This window comes from Xenopus laevis, chromosome 3S (assembly GCF_017654675.1).
Source record: "Xenopus laevis strain J_2021 chromosome 3S, Xenopus_laevis_v10.1, whole genome shotgun sequence".
Taxonomy (NCBI): domain Eukaryota; kingdom Metazoa; phylum Chordata; class Amphibia; order Anura; family Pipidae; genus Xenopus; species Xenopus laevis.
Window position 1 is genome coordinate 49,351,733 of NC_054376.1, and position 17,269 is coordinate 49,369,001.

Here is a 17,269-nt window from a genome sequence, read left to right on the forward strand (position 1 = left end):
AACTTATGGGAAAATTTACTAAAGGGCGAAGTGGCTAACGTTGGCCAAAATTCGCCAGCGTGACGTCATTTCGACACTTCGCTGATTTACTAACATTCGCAAAGGAGAGAGACTCTGGCGCAACTTTGCACTCTAACGCTGGGCGAATTTTTGCCCTGGCGAAAGAGCGTTACTACGCAAATTCACTACGTTTTTGATTTTACTGACCGTTACCTCTATCGCCAGACTTGCCTTCGCCACCTCAGACCAGGCGAAGTGCAATAGAGTAGATAGGAGTTCCTCAAAAAAAAGTTGAACATTTTTCTAAGTCCCAAAAAACGCTGGCGTCTTTTCCTTTTTACAGGGTGATAGGCTGAAAAAGATCAAAAAATTTGGGGGTACCCTTCCCCCCCACATCGAATTTTCGCCGGTTAGTAAATTTGCCCCTTAGTGCCTTTTATTACATATGGGGGTTAGTGTAAAGAAAAAAAGAGTCATGTAATGCCAAACCTGTTGATTGTAGTGTTTAATACAGGCATAGGTAACCAAAGGCTCTTCGGGGTACTAACAGCTGTATTTCAATATATCACTGATCTAATGTAGCCAACATGATTAGTGATGTGCGAATAAATTTGCCAGACACGAATTCGTTGAGAATTTCCACGTTTTGCCGCAAGCAATTTAATTCACGAAACTACGAAGAAAATTCGCTGGTGAAAAATCTGCTGCGTCGAATAAGAAATTGACATAAAAATTGTCGCTTGTCAAAATTATTCGGACGCCCATTGACGTTAATGCATTAGGACCAAATAGTCACACTTATAAAAATTGTCAATCACGTCAAAATTGACGCACGTCAAAATTATTTTGAGGCCCATTGACTTTAATGCTTAACGAAAAATTTTCGCAGTTTCGCAAATTTCGCAGTAAATTAGCAAATTTTTTGGCAAAGAGATGGCTGAGCCACTCCACCACTGATTCAAGTTTCCCTGGAGAGAATAGCCCCTCAGTTTGAGAACCACTGTCTTAGCATGTACTGTAACAAGAGTGTATTCCACTGTTTGAATGGAATTTGTTCCCTTGGCAATCACTGTTCATTCACCTTGAAATGGATACAATCTTATCACCCCCACTGTAAATATTACAATTTATTCTTGGTAAGTAAGCATTTCTACACGGAGTAATGTTCAGGCAGCTAAAAATGGACGATCTGCAGGCCCGGATTTTGTGGAGAGTTCACCAAGGCCCGGGCCTAGGGTGGTGGGATTTTATGGGGCAGCATGCTGCCCAACTACACCCACATTGGTTCAGAAACACTGCGAATGAGCAGGAGCTAAAATAGTTTTTTACATTTCCTGCGTACCAATTCCCATTGCTCCGGTCCCGATGATGAAAATTTGCACAAATAAAAGGGAGGGGATGGGGGCGATGAACGTCATGGGGCCTAGGGTGCCCACTATGTAAATCCGGCCCTGACAATCTGCACCACAATATCACGGTGTAAGGACAATTTAAATCTCGAAACTGTGGATCTGTAGCATAAGAGACCCTGTTGGCCTTGTCTAGCATCTGAAGCAGCCATCCACAAGATGGGGATTATCTTATTTTGCTAACCCAAAGGCCAGAAGCAGATATTTTCTGATGCTTGGGACATCTGAAGAGAAGGTGTTGTCTCTACTTGTCTTTCAAATCTTCTGATGCCTCCCTCAAACAAACATCTGGAATAGGAATATTGGATTCTCTGTCTGGGAAACCTGATTTGGTTCAAACTGACTCCCAATGGGGCCACAGCTACATCAATCATTAGATAAGTAGGTCAGAGTCAATTAAACTGCCCAGTCTTATAATAATATGTGCATGGGCAATTTTAGCTTTTTCTACAGAATTTAGTACAGGATGTGATTAAAAATATGCAATGGTATTTTTAACTATGTGTGACAGGTCTTTGCAGTTGCCCTTGTTGGCAGATGTCATATAATGAGAATTTTTCAACGAGTCAATGATGACATGTTCTTATATTATATATTTCTCTATTTTTATTTGTCCCAATTGTGTATTTTAGGGCATATTTTAGCCACTGGAGGACCACCCCTGCCACCCCCCCCCCCATCGAGCTTTGTAACATGAGAGAAAACCCATGTGCAAAAGAGACAGTATCACGATTGCTTCCACAAATGAGGTGGTGTTTCTTTGTGGTTGGGAAGAATACTAGACAGGGGTTTGCAACCCTGTTCTCATGCAAATGACTGATAAGCTGCACAATTGTGTTACTTGTAAAGTGCTGCTGTCTGTAAACAGTTGTTATTCATTGTTGTCTACATACCCCCTGAGTTAATAATATTAGGATGCAACATAACATGAAGCATATATTTAATACTTGGTCTTATTTTATTTGTCAAAAGTAGATTTAGTGGCGTTTTAATTTTTAAATAATAAAACACTTTTCTGTAAATAAAAAACACTAATATTTGCCAGCTTGTGTATTTAGTTCCCCCAGGTGCTAAAGCCCTCTATAATGAAAACAGTTGCCCACTTAGCACGTCTCTATACCTTCATCATACCTCATCTAGAATGCTCTATTCATAAGGAATAGGTGTCCACATAGAAAATGAACCCAGTTAGTCACTCATTTGAAAATGATGCCAACTGATTTCTATAACCGTTTTGGAGAATCAATTAAAATCAGATGAGGACACATAAAAAATCTGGACTCCCGTTTGTGGATATGGAGTTATAATCAGCCAGGCTGGTTCTATAGTTTGGAAAGTTATATGAGATGAGAAAATCAAAATTAGCCTGTGTCTGTGTGATGTTTTAAAGAAAGAGGTGCAGCGATAAGACTGGCATAAGGGTAGGAAGTAAGAAACAAATTGGAAGGTTTTAGTGTTGCCAAAGTACAGAAACCCCTCTTTCCTGATAAACTCACTTGGGGAGCACCTTTTTACCTCTTGTTTTGGTTGCTGTTTTTTTGTGTAATCTGTATGTTCAGTGTATTCACCCATGTATCATGCAGTGCTGCAGATATGTTGGCAATTGGCATATTATAAATATGTGCTAATAATTATCATATGCAAAGCTGTAGCCAATATTAGGACAGGCAGAGAGATGTACAAAACGAAGGTAGCCAGTTGTGTAAATCAGTTGTCCCTCAAAAGTACCTTTTTAAATGTATATACTGTGTTTTTCTGGTGGCAAATAGATTGGATGATCATGGCAAGACATTAAACATGCACATGTATAATGTGTTTTAAGTCCTTTTGCAGTACAAAGAAAAGCATCTTATGGGACAATGTAAATGGCAGTTGTAATGAAAGGGTGATGGTGGGGCAAATAATATTGGTATGGGGTAAGCTACACTGGTGGGTGAGCACTGGAACTTACTTTACATATTTTTCATATGGGCAAAGTTGCCATCAATTACCAAACACCAGACATGTAAGGGATCTTAGGTCCCCTTGTGCAACAATAATCAAGGCTTCACAGCTGAGAAGGTTCAGTGTGTGTGTGTTATTCTGTGAAGGGTATAAGGAAGCTTAGGAATAATTACATAGAAGCTGCCACCTTAACTAACATGATGCTGTTGAAGTGATGTATCAGTAATACCAACAGTAGCCTGCTGTTGTCTGAAATTGAATAGATGGGCAAAAATATTACATTGTTTGTCCTGGCTCTATGTATTTATTACAATGTCAGTGGCCATATTATGTCAAACAAGAGGTTCATGTGAACTTTGCATTGTGTCCCTGAACCTGCCACTCTGTAATTAACTTGGCTTGAATCCAAACTTTGATGGACTTCATTCTTACCAACGCCTCATTTATATTTCTTTCTTTTCAAGACTGATCTCCATTTGGATCCCTAGTGGAGATAACATCCCACTTTAATCAGTAGGGTGTCTATAGTTCTTGATAAACTTTGGATTTGAATAAATGCAATCAGCACAGTTTTTTTTTATATTGATATTTTAAAATACGTCTCCAGTTGTTTCAGATGATCTGATATCCTTACACTGACTAGTAGTGGTGTGCAGGTCGAGAAAAACTCGACCCGCACCCAAACCTAGAATGCAGCCCCCGATCCGTCCCGTCTGCAACCAACTTCCTCCTTCCTTTTTTAGACCCACACCACCCCGCCGATTACATCACAAAGGGTAGGAGCGGACACGCACACGCCTATAAATCCGGAAGTCAGAAGCCACCATTGTAAGGTCGCAGGTGGAGAGAGCAGGCAGAAGAGCTCAACCTGAACCTGCATGTGACCTGTAAACATACCTCCCAACATTTTGGAAGTAAAAAGAGGGACAAAAAATTTTTTCCGCATGTAGCGCAGCAATTTTTTGACCACACCCCTTTATGTGGCCACACCCCCTAATTACCATGTTTGTTTTACAAAATTTGGCAGGTTATGAAAGTTTGAAAATATTTCTCCTTATCTAAACTGTGTTTTTGTGTCTCAAAATTGTTACAAAGTATCTTATCTGCAGCTGTGGCTGTTCTGTGCTCTCTTCTAAAAGCCAATTAAGTGAGAAACTTTGTTTCTTTTTCTGGCTGTTCAGTGCAGAGAAAAGAGGGACTTTCCAGTACAAATGAGGGACTGCGGGTTGAGCTGTAAAAAGAGGGACTGTCCCTCCGAAAAAGGGACAGTTGGGAGGTATGTGTAAATGGGGAAGCAAGGTCGGTTTGAAACATGCAAGTCTATGCCAAGCAGCCTGAGCAGTGACAGGCATTTCCTGACACTCCTTAATGTGCTTTTCATGTGTTCTTTCTAAAAGAAAAAAGGAAAATAGTCTTTGCCATGTGCAATACGCAACAGCCATTTTAATCAGAACAATGGGGGTCAACTGGCTACAGTAAATGGTTTTTTGATTGTCACTCTTTTTGCCATTGTCCTAGGAAAGTGCAAATGCAATTATGCCCAATGTTCTATTCAATGTCATCCTATCTCAAGTATGAATAGAATAAAGCATTAAAAAAGGCTGCCATTCTAAATAATGGGCATGCATCACCAAGCTTTAAAAAATGGAATGCTCATATGTTTTTTGAGACAGATAAATAAATGTCATGGCTAGGAATTGGATAAGGAAGATGCAAGTTCCCTCTCATGTATATATAAATGACTCAGAGAGAGAACCGCATTATGGTATGAGCAATAAATACGTCAACTGAGGCCACTGGCTGACATCCCAGTGTCTGTTCCCTTTTCCTGAGAAGTATATATCTCATTTGCATTGGCATAAACGTAGGGCACAAGGCAATACACTCCTGTTAAAGCAGCAGTGTCAAGTGGCCAATGTTACAATAACAAATCTGGATAAACTTATAATGCCTTGTTATTTTAACATATTTTAACATTGGAATTGCCCCAGAAGTGGGGCATGTAGTGTTTTATATGTGACATTCTTAACCAATAGAAATTCTAGGTTCCTTTTATACTAAAGTATATTATTTTTCAAATTTTTTTGATATAAAGTAGGAAAGAATAACTGTACCTTTTCTGAAAGGAAATAGAAATAATTACACCAGAAATTTTGGGTCTCCAATTGTCAGAACTTCCTCCCATATTCATTTATGGGGCATCATTGCTCAATACCAAAAATCTTAGGTCACACCTACTGCACCCATAACCACAGACTGGTGTAAAAGGTATCCAAGGCAGAAAAATAGAATTCACAGTAAATTTCACTCTACCTTTAGGCTTGGTCCCCTTTGCTCATGGCAAGTTTTGACATGGGTACCTTGGGAAGCACATATTGTATGTACTTACTCCAAATACCAGCCCAAGTACTATATATTGTTTTTCAGGCTCTGGTAATGAGCTGCCCCCAGCAGATTGCACCATTATAACATGAACAGGGGTTTTGCTTAGGTGAAATGTGGGTTTGACCATGTTATTTTAAAGTGTAAATATACAAACAGGGAACGTCCATGTAAACCATGAGAGTCTTCCCAAATCTAATTTTCACTGCTGATGAACAGGATATATTTACATCTATGTATTGCAAGTTATGGCTAATTTCTTGAAGTTTAACATGCTTAGGCTTAGAAGGTGAATGTTTAACTGACTGCAGCATTAAATCTTAGACATTGCACTCAGCACTCAGTCACCTATTAAAACAGTCATGGGTATTTAGACATAAGCTGCAGCCTGTAGTTAATTTTGCACCAGCTACAAACTGGTTATTATACACAAAGCATTGAAATATTTTATTCTCATCGTGTCAACTTGAGGGGTAATTCACAAAGCATAATGCATTGTGCAAAGTACTGGGAAAAGACTGTGATCAGCTTTTTTTTTTTGTACACTGGAACACTGGGCTCTGCTGTTGCAAAATGGCAACTGAGGCCTCTGCGTTTTGTTTGGTTTTTCCTTGAATACAGAATAACCACAAAGTATAGTTTTGTCCCTGAAAATAACTTGTCTGCATATGGGTATTTCAGTTTGGGTTTTTTTGCCTTCTTTATCTGAAACCACAAAAGAGCAAATATTGTTGAGAATGATGAGGTAACACCAAATAAATATTTCATCATTTTGTATAGTCTGGTTTGGACTGGGCCAGTGGAAACAAACTGGTGGGCCCGCCATCCCAGACCTGATCCCCACAGGCGCTCCCCCAGGCCACTTATCTCCCTCCCCCAATGTGCAGAAGGTAGGTTAACTTTACGCCAGCTCATTGGAAGGGCAAGGGTGGGTATTGGCAGCCCCTATAGGGGGGTGTGGCTTGGGGGGTCAGGGGCCCCTTGGGAAGCAGCCCCGATGGGCCCTGCACCCACCAGTCTGACCCTGTATATAGTAATGCTTTTTACTATATAGATGCTTTTAACTATGTTTGTAAAGCCTGCTATAATTGAAATCGCTGATATGACTTGGATCACAACGAGCAGGCTCTATGGCATTTACATGGTTTGCAAATGTACAGAAGTGTATTTGATTTGCTCAAGTTTTCTCATACTAGTTGACTGATAATAATGTTTTTTAAAGTTATCTGCCTGAGAATAGCGGTGCCTAGACTAATCATTTGTTTGGGGATAACAAATACAAACCATTGTACAATTTGTGGAAAACTAACAAACTTTAACTTAATTGAGGACAGGGGGAATAGCTTGTGTTACTGTAAGCCATTGAATGTTTTTAGATTGGTTTATCCCATGTTTAATTTTGTAAATAGCTGATCCTGATATAAACATGAAAGTCTCTAATTAGGTGGTCAGATTTAAAGCCTGATGCAACACAATTATTTGTATTCTTTTAAAGAATGTGAACTGTTTACACAAATGGGTGATCTCTGAACTAGTGATTGTTTACTATCTAATAAAAACGACATTTTATCTAGAAGAAGGCTGTTTAGCTGGAGGCACGTGGGCTGTCTGCAACCCTCCAAAGAAGTTTTATGGTCCCCAGCAATCTCAAGGACTCTACAGACTTATGGCATCATAGTATTACTACAATCCAGCCATGTTTTGTAATGGGCCCACTATACTGAAAAAGAAATAACTGACATAGATCTTCTGTTTCAATATAGCATGACTTGTAGCAAGGCTATTGCCCTACAACAGTGGTCACCAACCTTTTCTATCTGTGAGCCAAATCAAATGTAAAAAGTGTTGGGGGGGGGTAACAGGAGCATGAGCAAAGATTCTGTGAGTGGTTAAGTGTTGTGGTTGGCTATTTAGCAGCTCAGCCTACAAGTGGCTCTGTTTGGAAATAAACTTTTGTCTTTATGCCTCCAAAACTTGTCTATAAGCCAGTAGTTTAAAAATAAGCATAGCTTTGAGGCAGATGGGAGCACCGATAAAGGGGATGGTGGGCAACACATTGCTCACATCCACTGGTTGGAGACCACTGCCCTACTTTAATGCACAAGTTCCTTCCAATCAAATTATGACCCTGTATTCCACTTTCAGATTCAAAGGGTTGTACCAAATGTTTTCTTAAAAATGGTTATATATACAATGGGTCAACTGGACACCGGTTGGGCCCCAGCTATTTTGGGCATCATTTACCAGGACTGATCCCTGCTGAGAACTGTGGATGCAACTTGCAACTGGGGCAGGGGGCGTGACTGGGGTAAGGAGGGCCATGACTGGAGCGGGGTCCTGCAACTGACTTGAAGAGGGCAGTTAATAGGGCAGGGGGCCCATGACTAGGGTGGGGGGCGGCCCCAGACACCCCAGCCAACACTATATATATAGCTCTTGTTTCTGATATATATGTGGGTTCAACCCACAAGCCATGGGCGTAGAGGTGGTGGGGCAGACAATTACTTTCACTTTCCATTCAGCACTTCCTAGATGTCACTGCTCTCCCACATTCCCCCGTTCTCTTTTCCATTTAATTGTGTAGTCAGGGCATGAGGATGGACATTGGGTCCCCCATTCTGGTGCACAAACAAGATTCTGAGATGATGCAAGGCTTGTCTTAATAACAGCGTGCACAAAATGGCTCCTGCCTGCCTGTTATAATTATGAATCCCCAGAATGAAGGAAACAAGATTCAATTAATTTATATAGTGTAATTAACGTTCATTTTGCTTGACTAATGTGATAAAATAGGATTTTGAATAATTTTTTTGGGTGACCAAAACTTGCCCCCAAGCCAGGGCCGGATTTACATAGTGGGCGCCCCTAGGTCCACTGCTGTTTGTCGCCCCTCCCCTTTTTTCATGCAAATTTTCATCATCTGGACCAATGTGGGTGTGGTTGGAGAGCATGCCGCCCCCCTAAAATCCTGCTGCCCTAGGCTCGGGCCTAGGTGGCCTTTCCACAAATCCAGGCCTGCCCCAAGCTAGGAATTCCTAAAAACGTAGGTCTGTCCACTTTTCTCCCATTTCCATTTCCAAAATGAACACATGCTTTTCAATCTCACCCATTTTTACTCTTATTTCACTCTGGTGGGAAGGGTATTTTATTGTGCATATGGGGCTTTATCAGATACTAAATCCCAGGATCACTATCTGCCTCTGAGGTCCTAGGCGTGTCACCTGGCTGGTATTTTAATGGTGCCTGATCCCAATGTTATTAATAGGAAAGAAATATAAATATATAGGCCTGTATGTTTTATGGTTTCTTTGCAGAAAATGTGGCAGCCCCAAGTGCCCCTTTACTTATGCAGTTTTATCTAACCACTAGTCCAGTTGTGTATGTCTGTCCCCAGCTATGGGTATAACTATAAGAAGAAAGAAGCAGTGACTGGGGGCCCAGGAGGAAAAGGGTGTATAATGGAACACTAACTGATAAACAGTTAGTCAGTATATGTTTATGCAAAATGACTTATTTCCCTAGGATTGAACTGTTGCTCAAAATATTCTAATTTCATTATACACAAATAAATTCCTTTTTTCCATTTCTAAACAAAAGATATGTCACACATTCCTCCTGAGTTTGTATGCCCCCTAGTGCCTTGGAATTAAAAGTCGTATCTTATATATATTCATTTATATAGTGCTATAGTGTATACTGTGCTGTATACTTGTACAATACAGCTATAGTACAAACAGCACCATTATAGCAAATACCAATAAATATACACAGTGAGCAGGTTGCAGGGCAGGTATTGTGTATAACAGCTAGGGATGCACCAAATCCAATATTTTGGATTCGGCCAAACCCTCGAATCCTTTGTGAAAGATTCGACCAAATACTGCAGTGTGTCCTTGTTTTGTGACATTAAGTCACGTGATTTTAAGGATTTGGATTCTGTTCACCCAGGCACGAGGATTCGGCCGAATCCTCCCGCCCAATAAGGCAGAATCCTGGCCGAATACCAACTGAATCTTGGACTGTGTGCATCCCTAATAACAGCAAATGCTGATTAGTTGTCAATACCATTTGGAGGGGCTGCCAGCATAGCTCTATTTGCCCAATAATGTTTCTGCAGAAGGATGACTTCCTTGTCATAATGAAGAAGAAGTTCTTGGTGGGAAAGAACAAATCTCCAATGCCCCATTTAATTACTATTTCTTGCAAACGCTGGTTTGAGCATGAGCTCCAGACGTGACACAAACTTTACTCTTGAAATGCTAGATGCAACTTGCATCCTATTTTCAACAAATTTTTGTCTGTTTCAGTGCATCTGGTGCAAGTGTGGAAAATCCAATCCGGCACAAAGTTGCAATGACGCTCAAATTGTAGGCAAAAATCCTGCCAATTTGTATAGAGTATAAAAGTAGTGCTATATACTATATTTTCGGTAAGGGCTGCCCAGGCCAAAACTATCCAAATTAGGAAAACTGTCAGTATTCTGCTTGATTCATGCGGCAATTGGCCAATCGCTACATCATAGTCCTGCCCATAATGTCACATGCCCTTCCTATTCCTAATGACATCACACACCCCACCATCAAAGTCATGTGCCCTGCCCCTGTCTGGACACCACACAGAGGAAAGGTGGCAACCCTACTTACAGCAGCTAAACAAGAAATCTCCTGCCCACGAGCCCCTTTTCCCGCTGCATGCTCACATGTGTCAATTTATAAGTGAAGAGTGGGGAAGGGGGATTTTTATACTATAGGAAGCTGACCCACAGTCCACGCCAACCAGCAACTCTAGGTCTGCTTCCTCTATAGTTATGGCACTCATTACATAAGTCAGACACACAAGTTGGGGAGCACTAGAAGGTGCAGAATGGAGCAAGATCCCAAATGCAAGTACTCAGAGAATGAGTGGTAAGTTTGTGTCCCTTGTAGCACTTACATACTGACCCCTATAATAGTCGTAGAAGGGGTTGGAAACGACATTAAAAGGAATGGATTATTGGTGAAATGCTGAGAGTTGTATAGCCAGCCATGGGCTACTGTAATCTCATCAAGCAACATTCAGCTGTTTGTGACAGAGCTAAAAATAAGTTGCCCTGTTGGTTGGGACTGTAGATTTATTTTAGCCTGGTACAAGTCATTCATGTATATTAGCCCATGAATTCATTCTGTGTTATGCCATTAGCACTAATCTAGTTCCCGGCATCCCACCTTTGGCTGTCAAAAGAATTGTGGGAATCATCTAACGGGCTGCAGGTTACAAATCCTTGGAAAAACCAAGGTCCAAACTTACCCAGCCTCTGTTATAACAAATTGGGAGCACACCAGAATGTACTGCAACTAAAAACCATAAATTGATTAATAAGAAAATGAATTGTTCAAAAGAATACACAAATAGAGTGTATGTTTGGGTATATTCAGTGACACAAACTCTGTATCTTATAAATAAGACTGCTACAATAATTATGGCAAGAGTCTGACAGCATAGAGGTATGGGCAATGAAGGAATGCTGAGCTCTCTAGAAAAGTCACTTTTCTGATCCAAGCCATGATAATAAAAAGTAATAGTACAGTTATGGGACCTGTTATCCAGAAGGCTTGGGACCTTGGGTTGCCTGGATAAATGGTCTTTCCGTATTTGGTTTTCCATAACTTTTCTGTACTTAAAATGTATGTAAATATTTTAAAACCCAATAAGATTAGTTTGCCTCCAATAAGGATGCTTGTATCTTAGTTGGGATCAAGTGCAAGGAAATAATTTTTAAACATTTTAGTTATTTGATCATAAAGGAGATGGCCTTCCTGTAACTTGGAGCTTTATGGATTACGGGGTTCCGCATAATGGATCCTATACATTTGCATACCTCGCAACATTTAGGAAATAGAATGAAAAAGGTTTGCCACTAATTTTTTTTTTTACCACGTCCATTTTTGTGGCCACACCCCCTAATTACCATATACATTTTACAAAAGTTGTCAGGTTTGAACACATTTCGGTGGATTTTATGTGTTATAACAGATTTGCTAATGATGGTGAATTGCCCTTTAAGCTACAAGTCAGTTCTCCCAAGAGACCTGCTAATCTTATATTGTTACAAAAGTATCTAAGTATCTATTCTAGGCTCTCTATCAAAAGCCAATTAAGTTAGAAACTTTGTATCTTTTACTGGCTGTTCAGTGCAGGAGATCAAAGAGAAAGTCGGGACATTTCAGTAACAAACCCAGGACTGTTTAGCTGTCAAAATCGGGACTGCCCATGAAAAACGGTACAGTTGGGAGGTATGCATTAGGTATCAAAATAAAAATTACCTTCATTTGATATTGTAACTACGTATCAAAATGGGCTGCTGTGAGAAGCGTGTGTGTGATGTGTGTATATAGTAGCAGAAACATAACCAATGTTTCCTTTTTAGATGTTGGTTTCAATTTAAAAATTAGAATACCAACCCTAAATGCATTGTATTGATGAATTAAAACATAAAAAATACATTGATGGGCCTGTAATGGGCCTTTCCTTGTATAACATATGTAAAAACTATACTGTTACCTTGTAGAGGGTGACATTTACTTCCAGGACAGGAGAACTAAGAACCTTTGGGAGAAAATGTGTGACCTGAACCATTTGCTCCTCCAACTCCTAGTAAAACAGATACAAATATGACTCTGGTTGTAATTTCATATCGTGTCTTGTGATGGCTATTTAAAGAGAAACCATTACGTGCCACGTTGGATGAGGAGTAAATCTATGATAATCTGACAAGGCTCCAATAGTAGCTCTATATAAATAAAGATACACATACTGTATAAACACATACACACAAATAACATACCACCTACACTTAGGGGGTCATTTACTAAACTCCAGTCAGGCTTTTGGCGGCAAAACTCACATTTTTTTTTTAAAAAAAACTCAAATTTTATGAGATTCTGAATCTGAAAATTCAGCATCTCAGATCTGCCATGGTTGTGTATAAGTCAACTGCAGAGGTCCCTATGCTGTTTTGAAGTTTCTGTGGTCTGCGCTGGAATTAACCAAAAAATCTGATCTTTTCAGCTTTTTGGGTAAAAGATTTCGTCTTTTCACTTTTATCGAGTTTTTACCCGAACCGATTAAATCAAGCTTTTTAAATAATAAATAAGGTCAAATCGTCAATTCTAGTTTGGTTGGACTTTTTTTATTTAAAAAATCCGGGAAAAAAAGTGTGAATAGCCTTTTCCTGAAAATGAAATTTTTTTTCAAACACAAAAGACAATTAAATAGCCTAGGAGACAGATATGATGGGAATGTGGCAAAATGGTCCAAAAACAGAAAAAAGAAAGAGATGCACTTACAAATTTCAATAGGCCTACCCAGAGCACTGGATTTTGCATAAATGATTAGCTAATCTAGAATCAACCTATTCAAGGCCTTCTTTTCACATTGCTCTATAATTGCTGCTTGCATCTGCTGTTTCTGTCCATTTTTCTGTGTGTGCCTTTAAAGAAACATTAAATGTGACAATAAGGATTGAAGATAGTAGGTCCAACACAGGATTCTGCAATGCAATGTGTTGTCTACCAGTAAAGGAGAGTTATTCTAGTGTTAGCTGCAGGTTCTGCAAGTCTATCTTACTCTGGTGGGGAACAGTCCCATAAATTCATTAGGTGTCATTTTAGCTTAATTAAGAAATATTTATGGCTTTTGTTAATTCTTAATTCACAAAACTGGAAAAGGAAACTTGGATCCCTTAAGTCTGCTAAAAAAATCATTTGGGCAATAAATAATAAATAAATAAATCTACCAACATGGATCAATGATATCTTATTTGGGATCAAAGAATACTGTTTAGTATTACAGAAAAAAAAGGAAATCATTTTGAAAAATTTAAATTAAACTTATTAAAACTGAAGTCTATGGGAGATAGCCTTCCTGGCGTTTGCTTGATAATGGGTTTCTAAAATCACTAGTGCTTTATAATGGCAAAAAATAAGGAGAGCAGCTGCACAAAATGCTAAATAATTCAAAAATCTGTCTCCATCATACTAAAAGTTAATTTCAAAGGGATACTGTCATGGGAAAAAAAAAAATTTTTCAAAATGAATCCGTTAATAGTGCTACTCCAGCAGAATTCTGCACTGAAATCCATTTCTCAAAAGAGCAGAAACAGATTTTTTTATATTCAATTTTGAAACCTGACATGGGGCTAGACATTTTGTCAATTTCCCAGCTGCCCCAAGTCATGTGACTTGTGCTCTGATAAACTTCAATCACTCTTTACTGCTGTACTGCAAATTGGAGTGATATCACCCCTCCCTTTCCCCCCCCCCCCAGCAGCCAAACAAAAGAACAATGGGAAGGTAACCAGATAGCAGCTCCCTAACACAAGATAACAGCTGCCTGGTAGATCTAAGAACAACACTTAATAGTAAAAACCCATGTCCCACTGAGACACATTCAATTACATTGAGAAGGAGAAACAGTCACACAGACTTAAAAAGATGTATAATAAAAATCCTTAAAAAATTAAATATGAAACACAAATTCTTTTTAATATTAAAACATCCATACCTGTTATAAACTCATTTAAAAGCCTCAGCTGTCAGTCCTTGCTCTCCTCTATGCCTAAAGGTGGCCATACACGGATAGATCCGCTCGTTTGGCGATGTCGCCAAACGAGCGGATCTCCCTCCGATATGCCCACCTTGAGGTGGGCAATATCGGGCTGATCCGATCGTGGGCCCTAGGGCCCAACGATCGGATCCTTCACGTTCGCAAACAGGCGGTCGGATCGCGGGACCGCATCAACGAACAGATGCGGCCGCGATCCGACGGGATTTTTAACCCCATCCGATCGAGATCTGGCTGACTTTCGGCCAGATCTCGATCGGGGAAGCCCGTCGGGGGCCCCCATACACGGGCCAATAAGCTGCCGACTCGGTCTGTCGGCAGCTTTTATCGGCCTGTGTATGGCCACCTTTAGGCATAGAGACAAGTCAGGCAATTGAGTTCACTTTCCATTCTGCCCTTCCTAGATTTCCTTGCACTCCCCACAATACCCCAGCCTCCTAACCATCTAATTGTGCAGCAAGTACACGTGCAGGGGTGTCAGGTCCCCCATTCAGGACATAAACAAGATTTTGGCATGATGCAAAGTTTGCCTTCATAACAGTGTCTACAAAATGGCAACTGCCTTCTTGTTGTGATTGTGAATTCCAAGACTAAAAAGACAAATTTTAGATAATTTTTATAGTATAAGTGAAGTTTATTTCGCTTGGCTAACATCATAAAATCTGATCTGGAATTATTTATTAAGAGGACAGGTCCCCTTTAAGGTTTTTATGATTCACTGGGAGCTTTGACCAATAATAAAACTAAAATGGGAGCTTGTACAGCACAACAAATGCTGGGGTTTTTTTCAATTTTTTTTTTTCAAATTGTATCCTTGGAACAGAATGATTATTTGTTTTGTACAACTCTGCCCCACATGCCTCGTGGTTTGATTGCTTTCTCCATTTTGAGCTCCCTCTCTCATATCTCGTCAGGCAAGCAATCTGTGTGTGCTATCCAGTTACCCTTGGGGCTCTATGCCAGTGTTTCTTAGAATTTTTTATCCAAGGTCTGGCTACCCTTCTAAATACATGTAGGACCAGTTTTAAGGTGCCAGCCTTTTAAGTATATTGAACTGTTGCTCCAAGTTAACCCCACGGCCTGGCAGTAATATTGCAAAAGATTGGCAGAGGGACAAAGTCAGATATTAGGCATCACTACTGTAGAGAAAGTGATACTGTGGGAATAAAACAGACATCTTTTAATCCAGTCTGGCACATGGTTCCTTACAAGCAAGACCTAGTGCCTGTAACATGCTTGCCTTAATCTGGCTTCCTCAGCAAGATTCTAAGAGCAATAATTCATTTGATCCGAGTATATCTCAAAGAGTACTCATATCAGATAAGCAAAAATCATTTATTTATTCCACATACATAAACATCAATAGAGAAACACACACTGCAGAGAACTCTGTAAATTGAAAGGATACTACATCATAACCAAAAATATACCCTGTTTTGAGAAGGCTAAACAAAACAGTTTACTAAAAGAAAGTTATTGTGGCCTTTATTATCCAGGCTAGGGTCTGGGATTTGTGTTTATATGTGAGAACAGCAGCAGCAGCGGTTGCCAAGAGGTAGCAACACTTTAATGAACAGTCACTAACCCCTTATACATCTTTATTTTAAATAACAAAACAAGCCACTCAAAACTTGCATTGTTGTTTAAAGGGGTAGTGTCTTTTACCTGTAGAACTCAATTGACTTGGAGCAGCATGGTGCACCTCTTGTTGGTGTATACATCGCTCTTGGTTGTTAGATGATTTTTTCTCGTGTTAGAGTCTCGGCACAGAGTACTAAGGCTTATAACCTAAGAATTTAATGGGCAATTCGAAGCATCTCATGGAATCAGGGCTGCATTGGGAGGAGGGTGCAACTTCTTCCCCCTTTACAGAGCTTCATACAAGTAGATGGCTATTAATAGTGCTGATGCTGAGTCCTTTAAAACCTAAAGCCCCAGTCACAGTAAAGACTGAAGCTGCAAGCCCAATGAAAACTAGCACATGACACTGCAAACCAATTGGAGGGACTATACAGGGCCGTCATCAGAAATCATGGAACCCGTACAACAAAAAATGTCTGGGCTCCGCCCACTGCCACAGGCCCTGCCATATACCCCACACATCACAGTAAAAAAGCCACACAAACATGGGCCTAAAAACTATTGGTGGCCAGCAGGTCCGGACTGAGAATTAAAATAGGCCCTGGCATTTTAGGTACACAGAGGCCCAATCAGCCCACAAAGAGGCCCAAAAAGGCCCCACCAGCCCACTAAATACTTACTTTCTATGGCACTTTATAGCAGCCCCTCTGGCATTTGCCAGAACCCACAGATTGCCAGTCCGTGCCTGGTGGCCAGAGTCCCCCTTCCCACATACAAGTTAAAAAAAAACTTCACTAATTGCCAGCCCCCCCTTATAAGTTAAAAAAAAAACATTGGTGGTCAGGGCCATCCATACAAGTTAAAAAATAACATTGGTGGCTAGGGCCCCCCTCTTATATATTAAAAAAAAACATTGGTGGCCAGTGTCCCCCCTACAAGATAAAAATAAACATTGGTGGCCACCCCCCCTCCCTACAAGTTAAAATAAAAAAAAAATTGGTGTCCTGGGGCCTATAGGGTATTAAAATAATACATTTGTTATGTTTTGGTAGCTGAGGATGAGTAGAGTATAACAGTGCTTTATTAGCAGAGTCAGACAGGCATTACACAACAGTAAGCTTTCACTTTCAAGCTGTCCAGGAAGCATGCACAGTATAAGTCTGAGCACAGTGACATAAGTCTGAGCACACCAAGAAATTACCAGCAGCACACTGTTAGTCTTGCATAAGTGCTCAAGTGCAGATTTATTGTGTAGCCCATAGCATACAAAGGCAACGTTTCGGACCTCCCAGGTCCTTTGTCAAGCCCCATAACACACCACAAACAACCCTTTTAAAGTGAGGGATGGGGGG